Source organism: Castor canadensis, chromosome 13, assembly GCF_047511655.1.
Source record: "Castor canadensis chromosome 13, mCasCan1.hap1v2, whole genome shotgun sequence".
Taxonomy (NCBI): Eukaryota; Metazoa; Chordata; class Mammalia; order Rodentia; family Castoridae; genus Castor; species Castor canadensis.
This window is the reverse complement of record NC_133398.1, coordinates 64,347,338-64,361,792: the sequence shown is the minus strand read 5'-3', so window position 1 is coordinate 64,361,792 and position 14,455 is coordinate 64,347,338. Positions and strand designations below refer to the sequence as shown.

Here is a 14,455-nt window from a genome sequence, read left to right as displayed (position 1 = left end):
TTAAGATAATATCCTTCATGATTTAAACATACATATGTCTCTAACTTTGTAAGGTTTTAAAATACTTGTAGTATAAAAAATGTACATTAGTGGCTGTATAGTACTTAACTGCCAGAATGATTTGCTACAGGGACTAGATCCTATTGCAAACTGTCAAATTTGTATATTGCTGTAATACCAAACCATAAAATCTTTTGAGTAAAATGGAAAATGTCAGATGGGCATGACTACAAATAATATACTTTCTGAAAGCTGTAAATGTCTATAGGAGAAAATGTGTAAATGCATGAAATGTTATCTTGTTACTATGGATTTTTCCTTATCTGTCTAGAGAAAAACCTGTGAGGCAAAAGGAAATTGATTGGAGCCTTTAAATATTCAGTTTTGAAATAATTTTTCCTGAGGACTAATTTAAAAAATATTATTAGATAGATAAGTAGAACTTCAAATAGTTCATGATTAAAAGCATTATGAGAGTAATCTTATTTTTTAGTTTGCATTGCTGAGTGGTCATTTCTTCTGATCTTGTCTGTGTAAGAAGTAATAGCTGGCAGATCTTTTAATTGAGTGAGTGAGGTGGAGTTAGGGTTCCAGAGACAGGGTCTCCCCTTTCACTCTACACTGACTGTGTCAGTACCAACAAACACATGCCAAACAGAAGCAGCTGTTGGATGGCTCTAAACAATCCATTGGAATTTTCTTGGCCAACAATGATTGAAAGCAGAGACGTTATAGTTTTTAAAAGGTAAGGTCATTATTATAAACCTGTGAGTTCATTATTCTTTGTTTTACTGAGAAGAGGGGGCCTAATAATTAGTCACTTTTTCTTGTTCAATATTTTGGTATAAATTAGGTTACTTAGCCCTCAAAGACATTTTTAAAATTTCACAAGAAACATTATACAAAATGCCTTTTGTAGAAAAGTAGGAAATTTTAGTACTTATTAATTTTACATAAGTCACTATGGTATATTTGAGGCATGGTCCCACAATTCAATGTCATTATCTGATATGAGCTCCTGGTTAGACAGATACCAGCACAGTTTTACCAGATGTAGGTTGGATTTATTGCTCTTCACATAAAAGGTTTTCTGCATCTGTATTGCCCTTAAGATCATGTACTTATAAGAAGCCTCTGTTAGTTTGATCAAGTGTGCAGGCTCTGGGTTAATAGTACTTGACTAACCCCTCTGAATGTTGTCTGTTAGGTGGAGTGTTGTGAAGATGAAATAAAAAGTAAAAGTTCTGGTATAAGTTTGTATTCAATGAAAGTTAGCATTAAGAGACTTTTTTTCCTCCTTGATTTCCTCATTATTGGTAAGAACTTAACTGTATTAAACAACCTTTGTGTTTGTAAACTACAGTAATTTTGTTGAATGGACCCACACCTTAATAAGGACTTTAGTAAGGGTTTTAGTGATGTCCTCACCTAAAGCCAGAGTTTCATGGTCTTTCTTTTTGTGCATAATTTCTCAAAGCAGAGTTTTGGGTGATTTTATTACACAGGCAATACCACCTCAGAGAAGTGCTTACATGTTCAATTTATTTTCTTATTCAATGATTGAACTCTCCATATACTTTCCAGAATGGAAAACAATCAGATTTTGTAAACATATATTATGCAAAATAATGAATTTCAGGGCTTTGCCCTTTATGGGAGAGGTCTGTACCACTTCAGTGATTCCTTAGCCCTTTTTTCTGTGACTATTTTTAAAGATTTTTTATTATTCTTTTATTCAAATGTGTGTAATTGTTTGGATCATTTAAACTCCCTTCCCTCCCCTGCCCCCCCCCCAACTTCCAGGCAGAGCCTGTTCTGCACTATTTCTAATTTTGTTGAAGAGAAGACATAAGGATAATAAGGAAGACAAAGCTAGTAAAGCATAGATATAGAGAAAGATTCCTAGCATTGCTTTCATGTACAAATGTGTTACAACCCAAGTTGATTCATTTCTAACCCTGGTTCCTGATTGCCTTCTCCTGTCACCCTCTGTTGCTTTATGGTTTCTGTATTAGTTCCCCCTGGAGATGGGACATCAAACACTTTCATGTTTTGGGTTTTCCACATATTCCCACCCACATGTGCTCTCCCCTTGTCATGTGATCCATTTTTGAGTTCACATCTTTCCCTGTCTTATTTTTTTCTTTTTTTTGTGTGTGTTCTCAACTGATTTGGAACCCATCCTCCTCATCTCTGAATGCAAAGCACCTTAGATTATGGGCATTAGCCATTGATCCCTGACTCAGTATGACATTTTTATGTATTTCTATACTACTTTCATCATATACACTCTCCTCTCCACTTTCTTCTCAGATCCTCATGCTTGTCCTCTTCCTTTTTGCCAATATCCATTCAATAACCATCCAATATTAACAAAGTACTAAGAAATAAATGTATAAACCAAAAAAAAAAGAATATTTGGTCATCTCTATGAGAGAATGACATAAAAAGGCTTTTCTTCCCTCGTCTGAGATTTCACCTTCTTGCCCTCCAGTTATTGTTATAAACCATAAATTACATACCCCAGTTGAAAGCAATATAGCCACTGCTGTATTGAGCATAGTGCATTGCCTGTTTTAAAAGTGATTTTGTTCATAATGGTTCTGCTAAAACACCAGCTTGTGACCTGGCCTTGCCTCCTTCTCTCTGCATGGTACAGCTGCAAGGCCTCAGTGGTTTGGGGTTTGGGAATGACTGTGGCCCACAGAACTCTTTTTTTTTTTTTAACCAGGATTCTTCTTCATCTATTTCTGGCTTCTAGCTCTACCCTCTAATAGAGGAACGAATTAGATATCATCTTATAAGAGCTTCTTTCAAACCTAAGGTGTGCATTTAGAAGAGTTCGGGCTCTTCTGTGGTATTCTGGTCATGCCACTTTCCTGCTGGGATAAGTCAGTTTGGAATGGGCTAGTGGTATCAATGTGTGATTTGAAGCTGTTGTTTTCAAGTCCTTTCCAGGTGTTTGATTTCAAATTAATGATACAAATGCAACAGCTAGCAAAGCTAGTGATGAGCTAGCAAGTAGTTTAAAAATTGCTTACTACATCCAACTTCAAACCAATTAAGGTGAGGTCAACTAGTACTCAGGATTTCTGAGAATTTAATAATTAGCTCTCAGAGGCTTGCACAAACCTGATCCAGCTCACTGTTGAAGAATGGCTGCAGCTTGTCACGAACCAAACTGGCACCAAGTCTGTACTTCATTGCTACACACTTGAAATTTAAAAAGAAAGAAAGAGAAAAAGCCAGTTCCACCTAGGATGGTTCTTGATGAAGTTGGAAAATTATTAAGTTATATTGCTTTTTGACTCTTGAATGCTTCCTTTTTCAGTATCTGAGTGACAGAATTAGGAAGCACTCAAAAAGCATTTCTGCTGCCTCCTGAAATACAGTAGTTGAGGAAAAGCATTCTTGTAATAGTCTGAGTTGTGAACTGTACTAGCAGTCTTTAAAAACACCTGTTTTAATGAATGACTACCAAACAATCATTATTTTGAGTTTGGTATTTTACTGAAATATTGTAAAAAGTCAATAAGAGCATTTGTTGCCCATGATAGAATTTGAATTTCCTAAGTAGAAGTTAGAACTTCAGAATACTTGTATCTGTTACTGTGAACTTAAAATTTTCCAACACTTAAAGGGGAAATTGCTGAAATCAATGGTAATATTGTTATTTCCTTTAGACATTTCATAATGGAATGTTCCAACATTTGGAAGATCTATATAATTCAGTGAAACAATATATATATATCCAAATAGCTAATGTAATATGTGAACACATTTTAATGCAACACAGTATATTGTATGAGCAACTCATTGATAATGGCTTTATATTTCACAATCAATCCTTAAGAAACTATTGCTGGTTAAGGTTTGGTAAAGGCTCAGGCAGTGTTTGATGGAAGACAGAATGCAGGTAGGGGCCTGGCATAAGTTCATGTGTGATTTGTCATGCCACGTAGGGCTCATCAGTGGTAAAGGAGGTGTAGGGTTTTGGACCTACTTAGTTTGAGATCCTTAAAGACCAGCTGGGTGTGACTTAGGAGAGCCGTATGCTAGTAGGATGTTAGAATCCTAATTTTCCCAGATACATCACTACTTAACATAGTGTTCTTAGGTTGACAGGAACTGGAGGTATGCATTGTTCAGTTCCTGCTGCTGTTAGGGAACAGTGAACAACTGCTCTTTCTCTGGATATCAGTTTGGTTAGTAATAGTATTGCATCTTTGGCTCCATATACCTTCTGAATTATATGTAAGTATATTCAAGTAAGATAGTATCAGCTCTGGAAGTTTCACTTTTCTCAGTGAAAAGGAAATTAAATAAATTGAAGATGAAAACAAAACCTATAGAAATGAAATAGTATGCTTTGCAAAATGATAAGAAGGAAGTCCAGTATCCTCATGAAAGATAAATGTGTCTTTCAGTCAGTACAATCACAGCCTACACTGGGATATTGGGACCACGATGTATTGCTCCATATAAAAGGGTATTTGCAATAAGAACTACACATGATTTTGTCAAACCCACAAAAATGTTATTTATTTTAGAATGTCTTTCAGTTTTAATTTAAATTTTGGTTTTAAAATGTTTTAAAGAACTCTATTCATTTTCTGCCATTATGATAAAAAGTTTAAATTATCTATCTTTCTATAGAAATAAAATGTTTGGAGTAATAGAAGTGATAGAGCCCCTTCATAACAAGCACAAGGCCTTGAGTTCAAACCCCAGTATTGAAAAAAAAAGAAAAGTAATGAAATCAATCACTTTTCATTACAGGAATAGTGCCTAAAGTTAATTAAAGTATTAATTTTTCTTCTAGAGCCATTTGTTGCTAATAATTCATTTAAAAAGTCATCAATTTTAAACATTTATTTGCTTTGGACAAAGCAAAAAAATATTGCCATGAAATATTTTTACTAAATAGCAGACATTTTTCAACAAAACAAATCTTGTCATCCTGGCAAAGGTGTAATTTTAATAGACTAATGAGCTTTCTGACCAGAGCAGACTGAAGCTCATCTCATTTTTACAATGATGAATTGACTGTGTCAAAATTTGTAGTCTAGTATGGTGACATATTTTACTATGAAAGTTTAATTTTCATTTTTTATTTGTGAAAGCAGTGGTAGTATCACAGCAGCTTATAATGTGCTGTCCATGTTGTGTGATTTATTTTAATGAGTGTCACTTGTTGATGTGTTTAAGTGATTGTTGACCCATGTTTAATTCTTAAAACTCTTTAAGTGCTATGAAATGTAATAACTCAGCCACTGTAGTTTGAGGGGGAAGAAAGCCGTAACAACCAGCAATCCACAGTTGTCTTTTCCTTGTTTTCATGATTTCCCAGCTCTGTACTTGACAGCTGTCACTTTGGGGCAGTGGTGGGACAACAACTTTCCTTATTATGGGGATCTATTTAGGCAATTTCTACTACAAAGCTTATGTTTGAAATGTAATAAAATTATCTTAATTATATTGTTTGGGATTCTAGATAGTTCTCAGTTTATAGGTTTTCAGGAAAATTATGGATTAAAAGAGCCTTTCTTTTACTCATCTATCAGTCTTTTATTCAGTAACCATTCAGTTAAAGAGAGCATATGAAATAGATGGGTCCTCCTTGTGAGGGTTTCATTCTGGAAGGATTTAGGTATTGGACTTTCAGTAATACCATGTGTTCTCTAGTGTTAGCAATAGAACCCAGGGTCTTATGGATGCTAGGTATACACTCTATCATTGAGCTACCTCCACAGCTCTGCTTATCTTGGAATAGTTTCTCCCTATGTAACTCAGCCTGGCCTTGAACCTGCTGTTGCCCAGGCTGGCCTCAAAGTAGTGGTCCTTCTATTTCAGCCTCCTAAATGCTGGGATGAGATCATAGGAACGGGTCACTACACTTGACCACAATTATTCTTTTAGTGGTTTTGGAAGGCACACAGGAAGGGCATGAATAAGACCTTCTTCTAAGGCATTTCATTACTGAGACAGAATAAACATTTCTGTTTCCTAGTGTAGCGTAGATAATTTCTAACAAGTAACATAATATTCCAAATAACAAAATTGTATACTTCTTCAGCTATTATAAGATTACTTTGGAATCATTTTAGAAATGTCAATAAGCATCTGCAAAAAACATCAAAATTTTAATTTTTTATATAGGATTTATTATTATTATTGTTGTATTGGGGGTACATTGTGGCATGTACAAAGGTTCTTACAATATATCATTGTTGAATTCACCCCTTCCATTATTCTCCTTTATCCTCCCCTCTCCCCTTCCTGGCACCATTTCAACTGGTCTCATTTTTCCATTTTCATACATGCGTACATAATATTTCCACTACATTCACTCTCCTACATCCTTTCCTTATATCCTCCCACTTTCCACTAATAACAACTCTCAGACAGGACTGGTTTTACCTTCTTGGTCTCTGTTTTTGGAAAAAAGATATATTTTTTCCCAGGGAGTGTTTCACTGTAACATTTCTCATATGGTAGAGCACCTTCCTAGGAAGCACAAGGCCCTGAGTTCAAACCCTAGGGCTGCAAACAAAACAAATAAGAAAAAAACAAAGAAGCCATCCAAAAATAATTACTCTTTGGTATTATTGTTTTCTTCTTTTTTTTTTTGTTTGGTGGTACTGGGGTTTGAACTCAGGGCCTTGCATTTGCTAGACAGGTGCTCTACCACCTGAGCCACACTCCCAGTGCTATCATTTTCTTATGTTTCTCAAAACAACTCCTAAATATTTTTCAAATAATGATGTGAACATTACAGCACACTTTAGTTGACAGATCAGTTTACAACTAAAAAGAAAATCAGTGGCCAAAATATTCATAGAATAAGAAGCAAGGAACCTTAAATATATCTCTTAGGTGCCATTTCTCGAACAATCCCTCTTTTTCATAATTAGAAAATGAAGGTGCCAGCAATGTGAAAATCGCTCATCTACCAGCAGGCCTGGTAGTTAATATATGTTCATTTTTAGGCTTCTCAATTTGACAGGGACAATCACCATTTAATTTCAAAACTCCATTTATCTTGGTGATAGCCTTAGAATGATTGAGTCTCCTTTCCTGTATGTTACAGTGTTACTACTTCTGTATTCTTTGCCAGTGGCTGATACAGGGTGTCCCCACCCTAAAGCTGTGGTGCATAACACAACACAATGTGCAATATGGGAGTCCTTTAACTTCAGCTTGCTGTGCATGCGGAGGGTGACAGCCTACCTTCACTGGGGCAGCACGCAAGGAAGAATGATGTGTTCATCTTTAATCACATTTGTTTATCCCAGTGATGTTTCAAGAAAATGACAGGCCAAGCTCAGAGTTTAGGTTATCAGCCTGAGACATGCAAGGTGCAGGGTGTCTTCTACAGAGATAAAGCTAAGTTGTACTATTAAACATTGACTTGCTTATTTGAGTTTAGAATTTGAATATCTAGCTCATACAAGACTCTTGGTCTTTAATTTTATTTTCAAAGGCCTACCGTTTTAGTTATGAAAGTAAAATATATGTTTATCATCAATATGTTTTCTTAAATTCAGTGTATAGAATACAAAATGAAAGTCATCATTAACTCCATCTCACTCCACAGAAGTTAATGGATTGTTTTAAATTGTTAATATATTGCAGTAGTGATTTTTATTATTATTTTATTTGAAGGCAGATTACAATTAATTAAAAGTGGATCTTACAAATTCTAGATGATTGAAATATTTAAAATAGAAGTATAAATTTAAGCCAGTAGTGGAGATAAAAAAGGGAATAAAAATATTCTGCTAAATATAAGCAGGTAGAAAAAGGAAAAGAAACAAAGGATGAATGACAAAATCATACCATTGAATAGATGATATCTCTTAATCCAATATGTTGATTACATTAAATACTGGGTTAATAAGAGATTGTCAGATTGTATATAAAAAGAATGTCCCAAATACTTGCTATCTCTGAGAAACTTTTTGTGCATAGACATAGTTAAATGGGAAAGTTACAAGTAAAATGGGAAAAAGGATATACTTTTTACATGCTAATCAAAAGAAAGCTTCCATGGTTATGTTAGTAGCAGGCAAATCAGACATCACAACTAGGAATATTGCCAAGGATAAAAAGGTAGATTACATGATGGTAATGATAATGATGAAAATGGTCTGTTCATAAGAACACATGGCAATTCCAAGTTCTGAACAAATTCTTATATATCAAACAATAAAACACCAAAATCCACAAACTAAGTGGAATGAAAGGGGAAATTGATAAATGTACAGTTTACTTGGGGACTTTACAGCTTTGCTCTGAATCATTGGTAGAACAAATGGAACCTCACTATCTGAACATTCAGCAACATGTTCTGGTTTGGGCTGGTTTGCTTTAGTCAACATAGCATCCTACCCAGCAGTGGTAGAATACATAGTCTTTGTATATTTGTGAAGATAACCCATGTTTTATTAAACAACCCTTAACAAAATTTAAGAGAATCGAATTCATACAAAGTATGTTCTTCATGATCACAGAATGAAACTAGAAATCAATAATATAAATTTGCAAAATCCTTAAAAATTGAAAAAAACAACATACTTCTGAATTGCCCATGATTGCTGAGAAAGTCATATAGGAAATTGGAAAATGTTTCAAATTAATAACAAAAATGCAATGTATTATAGTTTGTGGGAGACACATGAACTATTTGGAAGAATTTTTATAGCATTTACTTCTTAGAAGAAAAATGGTCTCAAGTTAATGATTTAAGCTGCTGTCTGCCTTACAAAAATAAGAACAAATTTACACAGAAGCAAGTGATGGAAAGAATATAGTAAAGACAAAGACAAAGAAGTTCAAAGAATAAAAAAGAGAGCCAGTGAAACCCAAAGCCAATCATTAAAGATAATTAATTTTTAGCCAGATTAAATACGAAGAAAAGGTGCCACAAACTATCAAAATCAGTTACAAAAAAAGGGGACATGACTATAAGCACAACTATGGTCTTTTGTTGAAGCTTACAGAAGTATACACATTAAAATGTGAATTTCACTACGTATTAAGTGCATAGTAATTTTTAAAAACGTGTGAAACCATAAATATGTGTGTGTACTGAATTCAGCCTTGTGTTTGCTAAGTGGGTGCTCTACTACCTGAGATGGACCTAGCCCTGAAACCTTATTTATGACTATGGATATGACTAACAATATTAGCGTTAGCTCAGTGGTGTAGTGACAAGAAAAACAGTAATGAGAAAAACAGAAAGAAGTACAAATTAGAGGAAAGAATACAGATAATAAGAGAAGCAAGTGTTTTGGAAACGGCAAGCTAGAATCCATGAAAGACACCTTGCACCCCATGCTCAGTGTTTACTCATCCTGTGGACGACATTGGACGTTGTTGGTAGAATCTTCTCAGAAGGCTTATTGGCCATAGGTCTTCCTCCATTCAAGATATTTTGATCCCAGGTAGCTATTTCCATAGCTAAAATCCTACTGCCAAAACCATGACTTAGATAGTAGTTTCAGTTTTTACTGCTTCTTCATAATCATCTTCTCACTGAGCTATATATGATATTAACACAGTGGCTGGCACTGAGTACATTTCAATAACTAACCACCGTGAAGTGATGAAGACAAGTCTTAGCTTTTGCATGAGAAATTATAATTTTCAGTCAGTTATGTTATATTACTGTATCAGTCCCAGATGCTCTTTGCCAATAGGAAATACTTGCCTTCAAGTTAGGTAGCTTCCTCGTCTTCTAAGACTGAAAGAAACACAGTAAGCTGTATTCTATGAAAATGATCATCTTAGTTCAGACACATTACCTGAGTTTTGTTTTGTTTAGTTTTCTGTTTCAGAGGATTTTGGATGTATGTGGTACTATAAATGATGTCTGTTTTATGTTCTTGGGAGATACAGGTTTCAAGAGAGTGGGAGAAGTATTTTTAAATTAAGTTTGAAAATATTCTCACACGTCATCATTAGCCTTGCAGGACCCATCAAACTCTAGTTCACTTTTGCCTTGTATCAGATCTGTTTGAAAGATTTGACAAACAATATGTCAGAGAAAGCTAAAAGCCCCAGCAAGGTGCGTAGAGATCTATAAATCTATCATCTAATAAACTTCACTAGTGGCAGATGTCTCAGAACCCTAACTCACGGTGATGTGGGAGCATGGGTTTTCTTAACCAGAAATAGCATTTTAACATTGACAGCTCTACAAAGACAAGAATTTGCTATCTGAAGAATTGTAAATTAATCATGCCTTTGAACAAAAAGATTGTTGTTCATCTTTCTTTAGTGAAAAGATGTCATTAACAGCCTTATTTCACAGCCTCTGAATCTTTGAAGTCATGGGCAAATTTGTATAAGCTGTTTTAGAAAGTTATGTGTAATTAATATTTGACCACATTTATTTTATGCTTATGAACAAATTTTAATAAAGCCCACACTACTGCCTTTATATTAAAGAGGGATGCAGATAAATTTTCAACATTCTAGGCACTCCACTAACGTTAACAATTTACTCTTTACAATGTTAGTTACATGAGAGTCTTCCTAAAAGACCAGATTTCTACGACTACTTGTTTTACTGAGCCTTTTTGTGGCTGCTGTGTGGGATATCACTGAGGAAACGAATGACCTAGCTGACCACCACCATTGGCAGGTTGATACAATCTTGTTGTTTCTGTGTATCAGAATTCACAGTTTACATGAGAAAGCATGTCTGTATTGGTCATCGTGAATTTGGGAATTTAAAAAGACTTTAGGGTGTCTGACATAATCTACCAATTTATTGAATGGATGATTTCTGTTCATGAGTATGATGCTCTTACTTTAAACACATGAGGCAGTGAGCAGAATTCCCTCTTTCTTGAGCAGAAAGTAGGGATATGAAACCATTTTTTTTCTCCAAATGGATCTTGGAAGAAAGCATCCCAGCTGTGATCGAAAGCACAGTAATCAGCTGATCAGTTTGGCAATTATGTGTTTCACTGGTGTCCCCCTCAACCCATTGCTGAGCTTAATACCTCTTTTCATGAAGGAAATTTCTTACAGTTCATTCTCTGCTTAGTTAGTAGTTTGTTTTGTGTGTGTGTGTGTGTGTGTGTGTGTGTGTGTTTATTTTTCTTAATTCACCTGATCCATTTAGTCTATTTAACCTCTTACTTATTGGAAAGTAAAAGCTGGTGGAAAAAAATAGTCTCTTGGGTGTATTCTTTAGACACTTTGAAAGATGTTTGTTTGAACAAAAACTTAAATATTGGATACAGTAATTTTTTTATTCTTCTTGGAGTACATTAAGCCTCACATCTCCTTGCTTATGTATGGGGTCAGTAGCAACACAGCTTATGGGACAAAGGTGACATTCAGCACATATGAGCATAGCACTGAGCACTGAACTTGCTGCAGTCAAATGTGCTGCCTGTGTCATCTTCAACATTTTTGTAAGCTTGTAGGATTCCAGTCCCCCATTCCCTTTTGTTAGGTCCCTGTTCTGGTTTTCAGTGTAAAAAAAAAAACAAAAAACAAAACAGTAAAAGCAACAAATAAACAAACAAATCTCAAATTCTTGTTCTCATGATGAAACCACTTTTTGCTGGAAACGGGTGTTTTTCAGGAAACTGAACTTAATGACAGTTTGTTCAAGGTAGAAATATAAAAAGTGACTACCCTAGGATTTAATCTGTTCATTCCATGTTGAAGTCCTTGTCATTTTAATATCTGGTTTATTAGACATCTGAAGCTTACAGTATCTTGTATTTTTTAGGGAAGACTGAGAATCTAGACATGGCAAAGACAAAAATAACAAAAACAATAGGCTTTGGTAGACTGGAGAGTCATGTCTACTCCCCTACTGTCTTATTTAAGATGCTCTTTTTCTATCCTAAATGATAACAGCTGCCATCATCTCTAGAATAGGGATAAAGTAGCCTGAGCTCTTTCTTGAGGCAAACCAGGGACTTTTCCTAAGACATTATGTCACCTGTCCTTTCTCCTGGACCCTTAGGGCCTTGTGTTCAGTTATTTTGTATGTTGGTTGACTTGATGTGTGAGTAAAGCTACTTCTTTTGACTAATGTCAAAAGACATTGCTCTTTGCTCTTTTTCTTTGTGCAGTTGAGTCCAATATGTTCTATTATAGCTTCAAAGATTGTGTTTAGAATCAAAATCCTCCTAAGACACATCAAGATAACATTTTTGGTACATCCTAGGGTCATTGCCTATAGCAAGGAGGCATTTTGGAAGGAGTCTCAGAAGCAAAGCTGTTATTTCTGCAGCATATCACAGGCCCAGAGGCTTGGTTCTGGGGAATCCACTTTGAATCTTTCAGCCCGAACTCTGCCTCCCTCCAGCACATCAAAGCAACTGAATACATTTGGGTTTAGGTGCATTATTCCTCATTTATCAGAGTTCTGTCTGAGTGATGCATGCTTTTGAAAACAAATGTGGAAGGCAGCCTGACAGATACTGAAAATGGACCTGTTCAAGCTATGTTATCATACATGCAGTGGGAGACAGGTCATTAGCACCTGGAATGGAATACCTACAATATGGTGAATTAAAGATGCCATGGGATGGCTCTTGGATTAGTCTTCGTAGATTTTCCGAGCTTTGAATATAAAGTTGTCATTGCTCTTCCCTACCACACCCCCTGCTTAAAATAAATAAATATGAAATAGGACTGCTTACTATTCAGCAATTTGTACACTGTACACTGTTATGTTGAATATTGCTTTTCATTTACAAGTTTATTACTTGTAGGTAGACAAATAAAAGGACAGGTCTTGCGGACAAGTCTTGCAAGAGCAAAATAAAGATACGTTAATTAATAAATACTGATGATCACAGTATGTTATTTCATCTTGGCCATACATTTATTGCAAAATCTGTGTGACATACCTACTAGCTACCCACAAAAATATATAGTCGTCCATTCCTTGGTTCATAGATAGTTCACATTTCTCAACTCCCTTGTATGTAGGAGCTCAATCAATGATACAGGAATAAAAGTGAGTCATCACTCTCAGGTTTAGCTTCTAAAGAACACCCCATCTGTTTTCTGTGAGTTTCCTCCCAGAGAGATGTCCAAGCCCATATGTAGGTAGTAGCACTTTGTTAGCTCAGGTCCCTGAATGCCAGCTCAGCATTATTGTGGGAGCAAGGAATGAATTTCTATTGTGTTTAAGCCATTGTATAGTTGGGACTAGCTTTTACTCAGATACATTGTTAATTATTTTTCTTAGAATTCAGAAGTGAGATCTCAATACAAGAATGCATATCAGTACATTTACTTGATTTGAAAAATGAATTCAGACTTTTTCTGATAGAAAATGCATGCTTTGCATATGGTTTTATAATGAGGATTGTTTTTGTTGTGTTATATATAGGGCAGACATTTCTCATATATTGGGAGAAATTTATGAGAAATTTGTTTCTCATAAATCTGGAGCCCCAAAGTTTAAGAAAAACATATCTAAAGCCCACATATAATTATATCTTGGAATTCTTTGATGAAATTAATAATATTTGCATCTATTTAACCTTAAAATTTAAAAAGAAACAAAATAGATTTCAATTTTAACATGCAAGGAGAGATGTAGTTTTCTAAAACTCTTTTGGGAAATTGTAGCTAAAAACAATAGCCCACCCCTAGTATATAAAAGAAAGCTATTAACAAGGACTTTGAATCTTGGCTTGTCTGATTAATAAAGAGGTTGTTTACTTGTATAGATGAGCTATAATAAAGAAGTTAATTCCCTTGTATAAATAAGCTAAATGTTTGGGGAAATTTAAGGTGTGTGACAGAGACTAATGCTGTAGCTTGGACAACTCCTGCTGTTGTAAGTCTTCTAAATTACCTTCTTCACATGTTTGCAGATTCTCATCAGGCAGGTGAATGGAAAGGTTGAGTAAGTGATCTTCCTGTAAGAAAAGTGTATGTGTAGGGGGATTACTTCAGTTAGTGCTGCCAGTAAACCTGAAATTTTATTGTTCCTTCTCCTTTCCTGAATCTTTTTTATGTACCAAGGAGACATATAGATGTGGGATGGACTTAGGGAACTGGACCAAGTGTTCGTAGGAAGGAAATTGAAGAAAAACTAGTTGCCTAAAGTTCTAAGGGAAGGGCTTACGCTGACCAAATGTAATTTTGTAATTTTATGATTTGACAAGGCTGATGCACACAAGGCTTTAAATAAACTGAGAAACATTCCTATGTGTGCCTTGTACAACATACAAATCTTACTCCAAATGAGGACTAGCAGAGGGATGCCTGTGTTGTTGTCCTCCATGTAAATGAGTGAAAAGTCACAGGTCCTCAAATCTCACAGGTGGTACTACCTCATGGACTAAAGTTTCTCCAGTAATGTGGTCCTGGCATTCCTCCACCTTGAAGATGTTGGCAACCCTAAATGCCAGAATCACACCTGGCATTTCTGTTGAAAAACACTAAATACTCCATGGGCTCAGAG

General features: G+C 35.3%; 1 protein-coding gene across 7 annotated transcripts in view; it reads left to right on the top strand.

The window, feature by feature from the left end:
- Positions 1-14,455, top strand: part of Kdm4c (lysine demethylase 4C) — a 365,075-nt gene that overhangs the window by 254,352 nt on the left and 96,268 nt on the right. The gene's annotated exons all lie outside the window — the stretch shown is intronic.